The following is a 16,562-nucleotide window of genomic DNA, read 5'->3' on the forward strand; positions in this document are numbered from 1 at the left end:
AGTGCAGGAAACTTCAGTGAAAATAAGATTTTTCTCTCTGTGTCAAGGAATAAGTACAATTTAAATATCTTGCCCAAGAGTGAAATAACATCAACAAATGTGAAACCTGACTTAGACTTTCATTTCCGTGGCGAGGCATATCAGAATATGCTAGCTAGCTGTCAGACTGTGAATCTAGGTAATCTTCCCCAAAGCTCTTTCTAATCTCTCTCCCCAGCTCACAGAAAGTCCATTTCCCCCTGCAGAATTCAATGTTAGGTTAATTGGATTGGCTATGTAATATTCAATTGAAATAATCTCCATAAAGTTTACTTATAAGTTTCATGGCCTCAACAGTGACAGAGTGAGATAGTACCTTTTTTTATGAATACTATAGTCACCATCCCCCTAAAGAAGAAAATGTGAATAGGATATTTGGTTTTATTGAGGACAGGAAAGCATAGTCACAAATCAGACAAAGAAGAGAGAAACAGAGACGAGAGACAGAGAAGGAGAGTCAGCATCAAGTTCTCAAGTGAGGGCTGGATTTTAAATGACCTCTGAGGAAACTACTTCCTGAGTCTTTTTATCACAGACTCCTACTGCCCCAGGACATGCTGAGTGAGAGAAAGGCATGGAGGAGGGATGGGGTGCATTTTCCAGGTGGCACCTAGTCTTCTCCAGGCTCCCCTCAGATTGCATTGCCCCAGCTATGGGTAAGGTAATCAGAGGGGCTCACTAGATGAGGGTAGAGGAGGAGCTGATGCTTGCTCTCCAGCCTGGGAAAGCAGCAGGCCAGTGTGGGAGGTGGCAGGAGCAGTGACCCCTAGCAGCAGACCCTTTGCAATGCCTGGTGGACCTGAGCCCAGGCACTGGAAGCAGACATAGCCTTTGTGCGTTTCTGTTTTCTATCTGTTCAGTGGGGATAACAAATAACCTGGTTCTTGGAATTAAATGAGATAATGCACATAAAGAAAAGGTTATAAAGATCTTAGAACAGTGCCTAGCGCGTGTTAAGCATTCAATAACTGTTTGCTATTTTTATTAGTACTTTATTTTCTCAAACCAGGACCTCAAGGGACTGGTGCTAAGGGTGGACAAAAATAGTCTCTTAAAAAAGGAAAAGGGAAAACGTTGGGGCCTTTGAGATGAAAAATGAACCACTGTTCTACCTTGGGATGGGCCTAGGACCAGTCATGTAACCTGCGCAGAGCACAGCTCATCCGCAAACTTAAACTCTCAAGGCAGTGTAATCTAATGATAAAAGCATGACAGGGCTATTTGGGTATCGAAGCAAGGAAGAGATCACATTTTCATCCTACCTGCATAGGTGTCGAGATAGCACAGGGTGGAGTTATCAGAAGAGACTCTGAGGCCGAGGGGCCTTGGTTTATGTCCAGCTCTGCCAGCTACTAGCTGACTCCACTGGTCAGTTATTTAATATCTCTGTGTAGAGGTTTTCTGGAAAACGATGGCAACAGACTAGCTGCAGTGATGTATTGGTGGCAAAATGCTCCATGATACTGAAGCCACAGGGAAGGGTCTTCAGTTCATATTCTGAGGGCCTCCTATACCCAAAGGGCATATGTAAATGTGTCTGTAGCATGACTGACTAGGGTTGGGGATGGGTTTTAGTGTGGAGGCCCCATTGGAGGTATCTGTCTCTTTCTGTCTGTCTCTCTCTCTTTCTCAAGAAGGGAATAAATACGTTTTTGAAAAGGAAAACTAAAATGAGAACTATAATAGAGCTCACCCCATAAAATTGTTACGAGGATGAAATGAGTTCGTAATTGAAAAACATTGAAAAATTTATAAAAGTACTATACAAATAGTTAAACTTAAATAGATTATAGTAATTGCCATCTCTGTGTAAGTTTAACGTTCTTATCTACCTACAGTTTCAGAACTTTGGGAGGAATTTAAGGCAAAAGCATTCACCAGTATAGCAGTATTTTTTTAATTACCTTGCATTTGTTTTTCAGATTCCATAAATATGGTGAATCAAGCACAGCCAGTATATATGACTCTGGTAAGCATTTAACGTGTTTCCCAAACATAAAAAAAAAGAAAGAAAAAAAAAAGGAAAGAAAAGAAAGAAGAGGTATCCTTGCCTCATAAAAATGAACCAGATGGTTATAAAAAGCGCAGACCTACTTTTAGGAGGCAGAAAAAGAGACTATACAGCAGAGGATTAATAGAAAGGAAGATGGGTGCCATTGCTAGGCAAGGAAACTGCTTGGTAAAATGGTTTAACTCAATTTTGGACCCTGGAAGATGGAGTTGCAATATTGAGATGGTAACCTACATAGCAAAGCATATGCTTACCCCTTTTTCTCCTCCTTCTTCCCAGGATGCCTTTGTATTTTTAGCCTGTAGGGTTGGAAACATGAGTACCCACCTGGAAATAGTGCTGGAAGGAGAATTTCTTGGCAAAATGGCAGCAAGGGCTGCCAAATATCTTCTTGAATATAAACAAATCATCCACCTCCAACAGAGAAAAATTACACACTTTATTTCTGAGCCAGTATAGGATTGTCACCCTCTGTAGTTTGCCATTAGAATTCTCCCTATCATCATAAACTTTACCACCTGGTGTGCATTAAGCACTCCATTACTCTGAGAAAGCATTGGTGTTCCCACTGCTAGAACTGAATAATCAGGCTCAAGTTAAGAAACAGAAATCTTCTCCCTTTTGATATAAACAATTTAGGAGGCTCTAGTGGGGTACCAACTTGGTGAGTCTGGGTCTTTTCTTGGTTATGCCACCAGCTGCCCTCTCTGTATCCCTGCTTTTATAGTTTTAACAGAAGAGTTAAAATGAAGTCAGGTAAAATGATTTTAAGAGTCCTGCCAGCTCTCAATCCCATTATCCAGTGTTCACCAATATTTTAGGCTTCTATGAGCAGAAAGCTCATTCTTTATATTCATGAAAGCCCTTCCAAGATTTCAACCTTCTCTTTACTGTCCTTTGGAGCACCCCTTTTCCCCAGGGTCACAGAGTGCCTTACCATGCCTTCTGGAAGTTCACAGCTTTCCACTCCAGCGTACAGGTTCTACTCAGCAGGCTCCTGGGCTTGCTAATGTACCTGGTTTTAAATACTCTCTATTTCCCCTCCTAATTTCAACCTCTATCCACCATTACCTCTTTTGCAGCTCCCTGCTTATGGCTTTTGGCTAAATAGCTTAAAAAATGATTCACTAAAAATAAAATTCCCTTTAGGGATATCTATTCATAGTATGGGTTTAATCCAGAATAATAGTAGGAATTCCAGTTACTACAAATGATGGGGGGATACTTACACGCACCCGGAACATTTGGGATCCCCAAATCACACACATAAGCAACTGCTTACATGTAAAGTCTACTTATGTCTACTGGGAATTCAAGAAACATGTATCAAATACCAGATATGTGCGTTTTATTGTTCTAGGCCCTGGTGGAATGGGAAGATATGTCATAGAGATCAATAAGACAATTCCTTCCTTTAAGAAACACTAGATTTATTTAACTACAGAGTGTTTTTTAATCTTAATGAATAGCTTTAGATTTTTTTTATTGTGGTAAAATATACATAAAACTTGCCTTTTTTTTAACCATTTATAAGTATATAATTTAGTAGCACTAAGTGTATTCACATTATGATAATATTTGTATCTATAATAACTTATTATTTACTGAATGCTGTAAGTTTAAGTGTATAAAAATGAGTGATAGTCTTTTTCTTGAAGAGCTCATTTTTTAGTAATAATGATATAATAGGTCAAGAGTCTTAAGGCAGTCTGCCTGCTTCCTTTCTTTCTATCACTCCCTCTCTCCTTCCTTCCCTTCCATCCCCTTTCTATTTCTAAAATGATCTAACGTGGATTTAAAAATACATACAATGAAATAGAAATAAATAAAAATATGTCAGGGAACAGAACGAGAGAAAAGTGCGATGGATCCATGTGTGAGGTTAGTACAGGAAAGATGAGCCTTAGAGTCTCATAAACATGTTAGATACAGATTTCAAATTTTATTCTGATCCTCCTGGAGCCAGTTTCGCAGGAAATATGATGCATTACAAGATTCACAGTGCCCCTCCCACTATGTAAAACAAAAACAGCTTTTCTTGATACTGAGACGAGAGGAAAAGTTCTCCTGCGGGCTCTAGCTAAGAGGATATTGTGGGGCGTAATGGACAACCTCTGTCCCTACAATGCACCCAGCAATGAATAGTCATGAACCGTGTCTTATTAACGATCTTCAATAGAGACTGAGGGCATTGCCCCAAAGCTCAGTTCAGTAAAAGTAGTGTAGTTCAGTGCTAGACAATCTTTTTTAACTTGGCCTAACCTGGGATAGATTTCAGAGAGTTTAGATGAATGAAGAGGCTGGAGGACCAGCAGTTAGCATAGTGGCTATGTCGCTGGATTCCCATGTGGTTGACTGTGTGACTGTGGTTTGAGTCCCGAAGCCGGTGGCTTAAACTCATGCCTGGTGCGCGTGTATGTGTGCCCAAGATCCTGAGAGGAGAATAGAGGAAAAGGGATTGCAGTATGGCCATTCCCTCTCGGGGGGTGATTTCTCGCTTTCTGTCTCTCTGTCTTTCTGGTGAGCACACGTGCCATATAGCAAAAACCTCTCAAAAGAAGAAAAAGAAAAAAAAAAAGGTTGGTTTCCACAGTCTTTGTTGTAGTCTCAGATACCTAGGGCACCTGGACATGACCCAAAGTTGACTTCACTCTATCCCAACAACCACTTCTATTTACTTTAGTGTGCCTCAGGAATGGTATAATTTTCTAGAAAGTAATTAATTTATTTTAAAATTTTGTTACAGGGCACATGCCCTCTCCAGAGAGGGACATAAAGAGAAAAAGAGATCGAGAGGGAAAGTGAGAAAAAACCTCCCCCTAGCAAAAGATGGTACTGCAATCCCTTCTCCTTGGTTCTCCTCTTGGGATTTCAGGCACACACACACACCTGGTGTGCTTTCTAGCCACGAAGTCCGGTTCCTGAACTGCACAGTTGACCATATGGAATCCATCCACCTTAAACACCATGCGACCTAGTTGCCCCAAATACTATCACTTTTATGTGTGCCTATGGCATGAAAATAATCAGGAAGTCTTGTTTATGGCCACTCTAATATGGATGAGGAAGCTCCATCACCTACCATATGAGAGATTGCTAAGTTCTGTTTATGCAAATAGTGAGGCCTAGCAGTGTGAAATGCTCTTCCCAAAGTAGCGTTAAGGATAAACTTAAAGGAGAACCAGAGTCCACGACTTTTTACTTCATTAGAAGTCTTTATCCAATCCGTCATGAGGTTATTTCTTCCAATCCTGATTCTCAATGTAAGTGATAGTATAGTTTTGGTTCTAGATAGACAGCAATGGCTATGAGGTCTATAGAGTCCCGAAGACTAGTTTATTTCTAATGAATTTTCACTGTCGAACATTTCTAGCATGGGGAAATTGCTCATTGCAGAAGTCCTGGTATATCAGAAGAACCAGTGGAGAAGCCATGATCTGGGTGAACTCCACACTGGCCTTGTACATAAGTAAGTGTGTATTCGGATTTTAAATCTTAAGTGAGTGGTGTAGAGAGGAAGGGACTGAGATTTGTTTCATAGTATCCGTCATGATGGTTTAGCAATAGTGTTTATGATTAGTGACTGTGTCTAGTGACAGCCAAGTCAAGTGGCCAGGGAAGTATTTTGCAATGTCAGCAGTAACTTCCTATCTGTGTCTTTGCCTCAGATTTTGTGTGTTTTGTGGGTCTAATTATCCAGCCTTCTCCTTGGGGTTCTGAGCTACCTGATATTTTTCCAGTAATTTCTTTCTTGCTTAACATAGCCGGGTTGTAATAAAGAATGTTAATGATATAGCCTATAAGTTACTCCTTATCCTAGAACTAAAATCCGGGGGAAAGTTTACTTTAGTCTTGTCCAATTCATCTGAAAAATGATATAGTGGTAGGTCATCCATGATCCAGGTTTTGGTACCAAATGAGTCATGTCTGCCATGCCTAACTATAACACATAGTCCAACTGGGCAAGACACATTTTAGATGGAATATTTAGTCAACCAATGGTTCTTTAATTTAGGGAACTGTAATAAAAATTAGATAGCTTCTACTCTGGATCTAACTTAAGAGAACCATAACTTCAGAGCTAATAAAGGCAAAATAAATGATCAGAAATCAGTCCACAGTGAAAGTGGCCCCTGGACACCTCTGAGTTAGAAACATTTCCCCCAGAAAATCAGAGTGAGCGTGGGCTTACTAATCAAGTGCATAGTCCTGGAGGGGAAGACAAGCATTCTAAGACTCCTAATATCCAGGTGATTGACTTTAATTTGTAAAGTAGGAAGAGCAAGCCTTCCAAATACAAATACAGAGCTGAACTTTTAAGCACTCACCCACCATATTTACGAATATGGCTTTGGCTGCATAATTCAAATCTGTCTATCTTCACATTGTCCTCTCCTCCGTGTAGCTCTCCTTTTCCTTCTTTGTATCTTACAGGACATTTGTCATTGGCTTTAGGGCCCACGAGTTGATACAGGGTGATCTCATCTCAAGATTCTTAACTTAATTATATCTGCGAAGACCCTTTTTCCAAATAAGGTCACCTTCACAGGTTTCAGGTTAGGAGCCACCATTCGCTATCCCACTACTTGGTCTGCCAGACCCAGGTGTCCACATGAACACAGGACAGTGTCAGTTGGTACCTGTGCCAACCTTAGTGTTGATGGGCTCTTCTTGGCTGTTTGGGTTCAGTGTGTGGCCTGCCAGAGGCTACTTTTCTTGCTTTCTCTATGGCCTCAATTGCTGGGAAGGGCCAGGCTAATGTGGAAGCCCAGGAAAAGGGTAGCTTACCCCACCTCATTCCCAGTGAAAGCTTTTCATTCTCAACTCCCTGCATGGCAAAAAGAGAAAATAAAATGAAGCACCTTATGTGCCCATTTTCTAAAGACTCCCATCTCTACTTTTACTTATAGTATTGAAAGTAAATTTCTAATTAGCTCATTTCTATGGTTGTTTATTTTAGAGATTCTCCACATTTATCTAGGGGTAAAAATTTCAACTCCAGTGCTATCGGTTTGTTTCATATTGTTTGTGAGCACAATCCTTTTTTGACTTCTAAGTATGGTCTTGTCAACCATCTCTTTCTAAAGTCATGTGTTTTTCTTTATTTTAAAACCAGCTCTTGAAGAATGAAATAGACTGTAATATGCATCCGCAACCCCTTTCTCAGAGGAAATTGCAATAGCTGATGTGTTAGCATGCAATACTGAGTGTTCCTTAAAATATCCTCTCAAGAGGCAGACGGAGATGAAGAAATCACAGCCAGCTCTTGACTGTAGATTGCCTACGTTTCCCTGTTCTCTCGAAACTGTCAGGGGTTGGTTGAAGAAGGGAGAGGAATCAAAACTTAACATCATCCAACTTTGCCAGTTGTTAGAATCTCTGGAAAAGTATTTTGTGAGGAAAATTTTGGAGTTATTGACCAACATGAAGTTTTTAGTGTGGTCTGTGTATTTCATGTGTTCTGAGTCATTCATGCCCCATATAGCAGATGGCAGGAAGTGGGATATCACTTTGACATTCTAATTTTGAAAATTCCTAGGGCCAGGTCAGAGCATGGTGGTTGAGGCAGCCTGATCCATATGGCTGACTGCACAGTTTGGGTCTTGGACTTAAGAAAAACATGGCAGGCATGTGTACGTGCATGTCCAAAATCCCACAAGGAGAGAGAGATGGAGGAGGAGAGTGTGGTATTACCATACCCCATGGGATGGGGGGGGGGGATCTCTCTCTCTCTCTCTCTCTGGAGAGTACACACACCCTCTGGCAAAAAAGAAAAGGAAAGAAAGAAAGAAGAAAGAAAAAGAAAGGAAGAAAGAAAGGAAGAGAAAGAAAGAAAATGAAAGGTAAGAAAGAAAAGGAAAAAAAAAAAAAAGAAAATTCCTGAGGAACTCCAAAGTCAGAACATGGGTACATTAAAAAGAATATCAGAAATTACAAAAGGTTGGGACCAGCATATAACATAATGGTTACATCACTGGACTCACACATAGTTGACTGCAGTTCAAGTCCTGGACCTGGAGGCTTGAAACTCATGCCAGGCTCATGTGCATGTGTGACCAAAATCCCAAACGGAGAATAGAGGAGAAGGGATTGCAATGTGGTCATCCCCCTTGCGGGGGTGATTCTCACCTTCTGTGTCTCTGGTGAGCACATGTGCCCTATAGCAAAATTCTCTCCAAACAAGAAAACCAAATTATAAAAGGTTTGCCCATTATTTATTTTTATGCATTTTTGTTTTTATATTTATTACTTTTCTTATTATTCTGGAAGATGGTCACCTTCTAGCATGATATGGAAGTCTGTAGGGGTGATACTGATGAGTCACAAAAGAAACAAACATGCTTTTTAAAAATTTGTGTTTTGGGTCAGCCCGTAGCATGGTGGTTAAGGCAGCTGTATCCCACATGGCTGACTGCAGGGTTCAAGGACCAGACTCAGTGGTTTGAAAAATATACTGGGCACATGTGTGTGCCCCAAACTCCAAGATGAGAATAAAGAAAAAGGGACTGTGTCATGGCCATCCCTCCTGGGGAATGCTGTCACAGTTTCCCTCACTTCCTCTTGTTCTTCGTTACTGAAGAGAACACTCACCCTATGCAATTTTTTTTTTAATGTCTTTAGGATTTTTGTTAAATCTTTCTCAGAAGCTTGTTTTTTAATTTGAGGGTATGTTTATTGCATAATGACAAACTGGCAAGCCCTCACTTGTTTTCATTAATACTGCTAGGCGGTAATCAAATTCAGTTTAAATGTGTGGTCTTTAAAGAGTTAATGGAAAATGCTTATTCTGAAAATAACTATACATGAATTTCACATTATTTTTGCAGCAAAATAAATTTGTACTTTAATTCTATTTTTCCATCGAACTTTTTGAAGTTTCCTTGTATAATTAGGAAATATCATTTCTTTGAATTTTTTAAAATAGATTTTTGTCATTTAAGGAAGAAATTCAATCCCAACCCATTAGATCTCAAGCCTGCAATGACAGGGTTGTAATAATTAGTGCTTTAACATGAAAGAACATCATATTCCAGACATTATTGTTTCCAGAATGTACACTGTGCTGAATATAAGAGAATCTAGAAATGTCTATTAAATAAGGATATTTCATAGTATGTTTAAGAAACTTCTGAGTTATTACTTGTATTTGTTTTATTTGAAAATAAGTTGCAAACTTGATATTAAGGGGGAGTTTATGTTTATTTTTTAAACAGAAGCTTAAAGTTTATTGCCACAGACCCAAATTACATTATTCTTTAATTTTTTTCTTTTCTCTTTAGGTCCAATGTTCTAGTTGAATAATTTTTTTTTTTAAACAAGAAGTTTATTTAAACAACAAGCCGCTTGACTTGAAGGGAAAACTATCTAGGATTCCTTTTTTTCTTTAAGCGTAATTTACCCTTACTTAAAGACACATGTAATAGCTATAAACAAAAAAGTTATAAAATTGTCCTTGGTTTTACAATGTAAAATGAAAAACATTAAAGTTCTCCAATCAAACAAGGTATTCAAGGATTTTTTTCTGTATTTCCTTTTCCTTTTTCTTTTTGTTAAAACAGCGAGAGCAAAATAGCTTACTGGAATATAACGAGAAGAGCTGACTGAGCGGCCACTAGTGGAGAAAGGGGGTATTTCCCAGAACCAGTATTTTTCCCCATCCCATCTCCATTTGATGTCAATCAAAATATACCATTGGCCATTGAATTGAAAAAGTGCAATATGCTTGTGCACATGCACCAGTTACTTTATGTACAATAAAAGAATGGGGAAGGGAAAACGAAAGAATAGAGAAAACTATACTGTAGTAGTCAGGATGTGCAGAAACCAAATTGTGCTTTTCTGATTGAGAATGTATTCTTGGTCTGCAAGGACAGAGTTCTGGAGTAAAGTAGTAGGTTCCCTTTTCAGTAGACACCTCCTGTCTGCCATTGGAACACATCCATTGTATCTTCATCCTCCATTTCCAACTGTGCAGGTGTGTCTGTTTCTTTGATCGGCTGCCCATCAAATTGGAATCTGATCTGCCTCATTGACAAACCCTGCTGTTTACAATAGGTTTTCATTAGTTTACTAAGTGGTGTATGTCTCCTAATCTTACACTGCACCCCAGAATCATCCTGCCCCGCCACCTTCAAATGAATGTGATCGTTATTCTCAGTCTTGACTCCTTCCTTGGGCTTTTCATCAGCCCTGGTGAGTGCTGGAGTCTCCTCAGCTGCTGCTTCACAGAAAAGGTACCAGGTCTTCACCGAATGAGCACACTGGCAGCACCAGGAGTGGCAGAAGAAGCCTACTCGAATAATTAAAGAGAGTGTCCATGTTGTCATCTTACATCATATTTTTTATGCAGGAATTTTATTTCTCCTCCTCCAAAAATTGTTCTGTGTCCAGATTTGGATAAATGACCACGGGCCAATTTATTGATCCAAAGTTATTCATTCACCTTCCTTCCTATAAAAGGCCAAATATTTATTTATTTGTTTGTTTTTGAGAGATTTTTGCTATAGCAATGTACACTTGCTGGAGAGACAGAGAGACAGAGAGCCAGAAAACAAGACATCTCTCCGCCAGGGGATGGCCACACCACAATCCCTTCTCCTTTCTTATCCTGGGATCTTAGGCGTGCATGTACATGCACCCAGTGTGAGTTTCGAGCTGCTGAGTCTGGGACTAAAACCAGAGTTGGCCATGTGGGAGTCCAGCACTTCAACTACATGCCACCTGCTGTCCTCAAAATCCATTTTTTTAAAAAAATTTCATGTTCTTTTATACATTCAATCGTGTTATTTATCTTTAAAAGTGAGTATTCCAACATGTGTGCAAATATTTTTAAAAACACTATCTTGCTTAAACAAAAATCCTTGGAGCCAGATGGTGTCCCAGTGGTGAAGCATGAGGCTCTGCAAGGTAATCACATGTAGGAAGGTTCCTGGTTCAAATCTTGAGACTTGCTTGAGTGCACTGGGAATATGCTTGCCCATGATCTGAGCCTGGCTGAGGCTGAGTATACTGAAGTGTCAAGACCACGTTAGTGGTGACGCTTGCTTTCCATTGTCCGTGGAAGAAAGAAACAAAACAAACAAAAAAGCTTTCCAGTGACTGTGTACCAGGTTTTGCCTTTCAAAAACAGGTTAGTGGTACCAGGAGCATAAATGCTGTTGAAATTTTGTCTCAGAATCAGAAATTTTCCAGTGAGCTTCCCCATTTCCTTAATCTAGTTAAAGCCAGTTTCTGTTGCTTCATACAGAAAACAACTACCTAGCATTCTTCACAGCTTTACAGAGTTTATACTCTGGTGAGCAATAGGCTAACTAAACAAAAAGGGAAAATTGGGAGTATTGTATAACCTTGAAGCTGACTTCAAGATTGAGCCTTATCCTGAGACAGACAATGTGGAAACTTGAATCAGATCAGCCATGTTTCTCCACCATCTGAGCCTACCTATTCATCTAGGATCAGCTCAGACTTTTAGGAAATCCTTCTTTATATTGAGCTGAAATTCATTGACCTGAAACTATCTCTTCTTGGTTCTAGTATTATCCCCTGTGGCCTGAACAACTCTAATATCTTTTCCCTTTTTATTAAAAAAAAAAAAAATACTGGATGTCTACTACAAGTGAAATACTGCCAGATTATGCCTAATGGATTGGATTTTCCACAAAGGTGGGAGGTAAGGGGGAGGATGATATTAATATCAACCAGTCCAGAAGAGAAACAAATGTTAGGACAGGAAGCATGTAGTGGTGAACCTCATCTGCCTTATCTGTTTCTCACCTGGTATTCAAGAAAGGTTTCTGGGATAAGTAACACTTAACAGAGCTCTGAAGGATGAGTGGGAGTTGTCTAGGCAAAAATGGAGGAAGGTAAAGAGTCTTCCAGCACAAGAGAAAGAAAATGCCAAGACTCTGAGGTGGGAGGGAGTTGGGTGTTTTTAAGGAACTGTTTCCAACCCATGCAGGTGAGGAAGCCCAGGTGGTCCTATTCTGGCCAGTGTTGCTCACGCTCATTGAAGGCATCAGGTTTGGCATAGCACAGCAGAATTTTAGTCTTTGACCAAAGAATGGAGAAGGGGGAGCGAATGCTCCAATGAATGACTCTCGTACCCTCTCCCTGAATGACTGCAGCTTTTACTGGGGTTGGAGCCCCTCCCCCTTGGCGCTCATCCCGACTTGCACACTTCATGGTTTGTACTTAGAGAGACCTGGAGCAAGCTTAGATTCTCTTTCTTGTGTTTGGCACCTACTTTTTTTTTTTTTTTTTTTTTGTTTCCCTCTGGCACCTTCTGCACACTACTCAGTTTCCATGTGGTGCACCATCGCCATCTGGTTGCAGTTGGTACTGCAGTGTGCAGTGTGGCCTTTTGTGGTGCCTGTGAGCAATCACAGCTGAAAGAGTGATTAGTTTTTACATCACTGCAGGGGTTCTGGCTGAGGCCTTTTCCTTATAACAGAACTGAAAGGAAGCCAATTTAAGATGCAAGAGCAAAGTGGACATGGGAGATGGGAGATTAGACTGGAGATCAAAGTAGATATTCTGTCCTGGTGTCCCTTATGTGCCACATTAAGGGCTTTTCAGTGTCATTAATTTGCTTATTCATTAATTAATCCACCCACTTATTCAGTTGATATTTGTTGAGCGCCCTCTACAGGCTGGATACTTTTTGGGTGCAAGGGATAAAAGAGGGAACAAAATGAGCATGATTCTTGTCCTATGAAATTTACATTCAAACTGAGGGAGAAAGAGAATTAACACACAAATAAAATATATCGTGCATCAGAAAATGTTAGGTGCTACAAAGAAAAATCAAGCGGGGGGAGGCAGGAAATGACAGTGTGTATGTTGAGCGTAGGGGACTGGAATTCACATCATAAGAGGAAGGGAATTGGGAAAGTGGATGGCACCCTCTTTAGAAAGCCTGGGAAAGGAGTTAAGCAGGGCAGTGGCAGGATCTGAGTTGTGTTTTAGCTGCTGAGTGAAGAACAGATCAGAGAGAGGCTGATTAAGAGGCCATTGTTAGGTGAAAGATAAGTGAGCAGAAATTAGTATCGTCCCAATGGGGCATAGGGAAACCGGACAGATTTAGTGATATTAGGACATAACTATCCCTTGCGTGCTTGGCTACCCAAGAAATAAACATTTCTACTTCTTTAAGGGTCCTGTATGTTTCAGTAAAAAAGTCTGAAACCAACTTTGTGAATAAAAATATTTATGAATATAGACATTTATTTTCATAATTGCTATCGGGTGTACAAATATAAAAAAAATCTGGAATTAAAGTTGGCTGACCCCATATAAATGTAGCCTTTAATAAAAATGAAGTTTCCAGGGCAAGGCCATGATTTATGAATAGATTCTTCTAAATTTGGTCGAGATGTTTATCTTACTTGCCTAGGGATAAGATGCTGAGAAAAACTCCGCGCTGGTGCCTGAGCTCCAGCTTCATTTATTCTATTTTGGACTTGCTTATCCATGCTGGTGGGGGATTCTGCCTGCTGCTGGCACCATGGAGGTGTTGGTGACGGCACCTCAGGCTGAGTCTGTGAAGCAGCGATGGGAACAGAGCCAGTGAAAAAAGCAATGCAGTATCTGAGTTTTCTAAGGTGAAAAATAAACAGTGTAGCTGGGGAGGTAGGCAGAGCAGAATGGGATTCCTTTAGCCCGAACTCAACTCTTGTAACTTTTGTTTTGTCTCACATATTTCTTGAATGTCCAGGGACTCAGCCATTGGTTGCAGTGAATTTTTATCTTACTCCAAATCACATGCATTTGGACTTGAGTTCCATTGTTTACAACCAGAGAGAATACTGATTTCCATGATCAGAGAATACTAGCAGGACCTTAGTACAGCCCTTGCTAGAACCAGATACTATGCTCTGATATATATATATATCATACCCAGGTTTATAAACCCTATAGTTTATAAAGCAGGAAACCAGAGTCTGACACATTAAGTAACATGCCAAACATCCCTAATCAGTAAGTAGGGAGAAAGACTTTGTCTATTGTGCTGTGCTCTTAGCCATTTATGATACTTCATACCGAAGACAGAAATGCTAATGTTCATAAGTTATCTGATTCCTAAATTCTGCTATGGTGAGCTAATTGGGTTGAAGATGGAGATTGCTAGTTTAAGTCATTCAGGTCTCTGCTTCAAGTCTCTTATCACATGTTGTTCATTCTACTAAGATACTCTTCCTCCCCATCATCTCCATCTGGCTCTTTCTCTTCTTATCATTAGCCCCAAAATTGCCTTTTCCCACTCCAGTCCCCATCACTTTCCACTACCTTATTATTTATTTTCTGCATAGCACTCAACACCATCAAAACATGCTTATTTTTTTATCTTCCTTCTCTAGAATGTGGAACCTTGCCTTCTTTCTTACTACTATGCCACCATTATTTTATCTATGCCTCGTACATAGCAGTTGCTTATTAAATGAAATGTCATCTCCTAACAGAGGCCTTCCCCTATGGCCAAATCTAAAGTAGCTGCACACTGGGTGAGGGTGAGCAGAGAAGGTCCCGTTGCAGGTAGTATGTAAACTGAAGCCTAAATAAGGGAAGGAACCTCCTAGGCCAATGGCTTCAAGGGTTTGGGATGGGAATGAGCTTGGTCCAGTAAAGAAAGAGACAGGTGTCTGTGTGGTGAGTGAAAGGAGGGGAGAGGAATGGAGAAAATAAAATGCAAGGAGGATCCAGGAGTTGAGAGCATTGGGAACCTTGATAAGGCATTCGAATCTTATCTTAATAATGATGGGACTATGGGGTAATGCAGGCAAAGAGAGAATGTAATATGTTTACTTATATTTTTGTCATAAGGCATGTGCACTCACTGGAGAGGAGAGAGACAGGGGGGTAAGTGAGAAATTATCCCCTCCTTTCTTCTTCTCTCAGGATTTTGGGCATACATGCACATGTGTCCAACGTGATTTTCCAAGCCACCAGGTCCAGGACTCAAGCCACTATTGGCCATGTGGGAGTCCAGTGCCTTAACCACCATGCTACCTGCTGGCACCAAGAAAGAAGGTAATTTACATTTTAAAATGTATGTATAGAATGAATTGTAGAGAAGTAAACATGAACAACACTTAGGAGGCAATTTCCATAGTTCAGGATAGAGAAGAAGGTCTGAACCAGGGTGACAGAAACAGTTGTGACCGTTTAGTCAGATTCAAGACACGAGTCATAGGATGAAAAGACATGCTGGTGGACTGGATGAGGATGCCAGTGGAAAGAGCATAAGATGAATTTGGGATGTTCGGCCTGAGTAACCAGGTTGATGGTGGTGCCATTGTATTAAGTGAGATGGGGAGGACTGAAGGAAGAACGAGTTTTTGTGAAACATGAATTCTGTTTTGGACAAGTTAGGCTTTAGAGACACATTGGATGGCCAAGTAAAGATGTTAAGAGGCAGAGAGAAGTCCAGGCTGGGCATGCCCAAGTGTGAGTTATTGGCAGGAAGCTGGAGTTCAAAGCAGCGAGAGTGGATGTAAATTTAAAAGAAGATGAAAACTAAGGACAGAGCCATGAGGAGCACCAATGTTTAGTTATAGAAGAGAAAGTGGATACAACAAAGACACAGGAAGAGTGGCCAGGGACATCAGGAGAAAGTGGTTCTACAAATGCCAGGAAAATGAAGTTTTTCAAGGAGGGGACAGTCAGTTGTGCCCAATGCTACTGAGAGATTATTAGGTTGTTGGAAAAGTCATGATGTGTGTTTTGCATAGAAAATTTCAGAAAAAGATAAGTCATAACTTTTCTGACAACCGAATCAGAATGAAGATAAAGAGCCACTGAGGGCTAGCTTTGTAGCCTTCTGGTTCAGGCAGCTGGATTCCATAGTGCTGACCATACAATTTGAGTCCCAGACCCAGTGACTTGGGAAACACGTAGGGCACACATGCAGGTGTACTCAAAATCCATTAAGGATGGAGAGCTGCAAAAGGACTATGGTATGAACATTCTCCATAGGGAGGTGCTTTATCTTCTCCCTCTTTCTTTGTTTCTGGCGAGCACATGTAGCCTCCAGGAAAAAAAAATATTCAAGTAATGAACATTGAAGACATAGCTGCTGATCAAGTTACAAAGGATCTGGAGTAGAAAGATTTTAAAATTTTCTTACCTGGAGAAAATCATTTCATGCCTATAACTCACGTGGGATTTGATCTATAAATAGGAGGCTGAAAGGTAGTCTGAATTTTCCAGCTGAAGATAGGTTTTGGATTCTCTCTTGAAGAGTACAATTAGCAGCCTTATTAGGAGTCACTGTGAGCTAAGATAGGGTGGCCTGGCTATCTCAATTAGTTTGGACGTTCTTCCCATCATCCTGGCTTTGCTTCCACAGGAGCACAGGTCTTTGCTGGCACCTAACTAATCACATGAGCTGAACCCTGCTCACACCTGCCAGTTTGCCGCAAGTAGGCAGTCATGGACAGAGTCTGGGTTGGTGCAAACTACTTGACCTTCACCAAAATTTTTTAGTGGTTGATTTGAGTGCCTAACTTTATTGTCC

At 40.4% G+C, this 16,562-nt stretch overlaps 1 pseudogene; it reads right to left on the reverse strand.

Moving 5' to 3' along the window:
- Nucleotides 1–9,954: 9,954 nt before the first annotated feature.
- Nucleotides 9,955–12,232, reverse strand: LOC106735884 (small ubiquitin-related modifier 2 pseudogene; annotated as a pseudogene).
- Nucleotides 12,233–16,562: the final 4,330 nt, after the last annotated feature.

Source organism: Tupaia chinensis, unplaced genomic scaffold (assembly GCF_000334495.1).
Source record: "Tupaia chinensis unplaced genomic scaffold, TupChi_1.0 Scaffold000563_1, whole genome shotgun sequence".
NCBI lineage: Eukaryota > Metazoa > Chordata > Mammalia > Scandentia > Tupaiidae > Tupaia > Tupaia belangeri.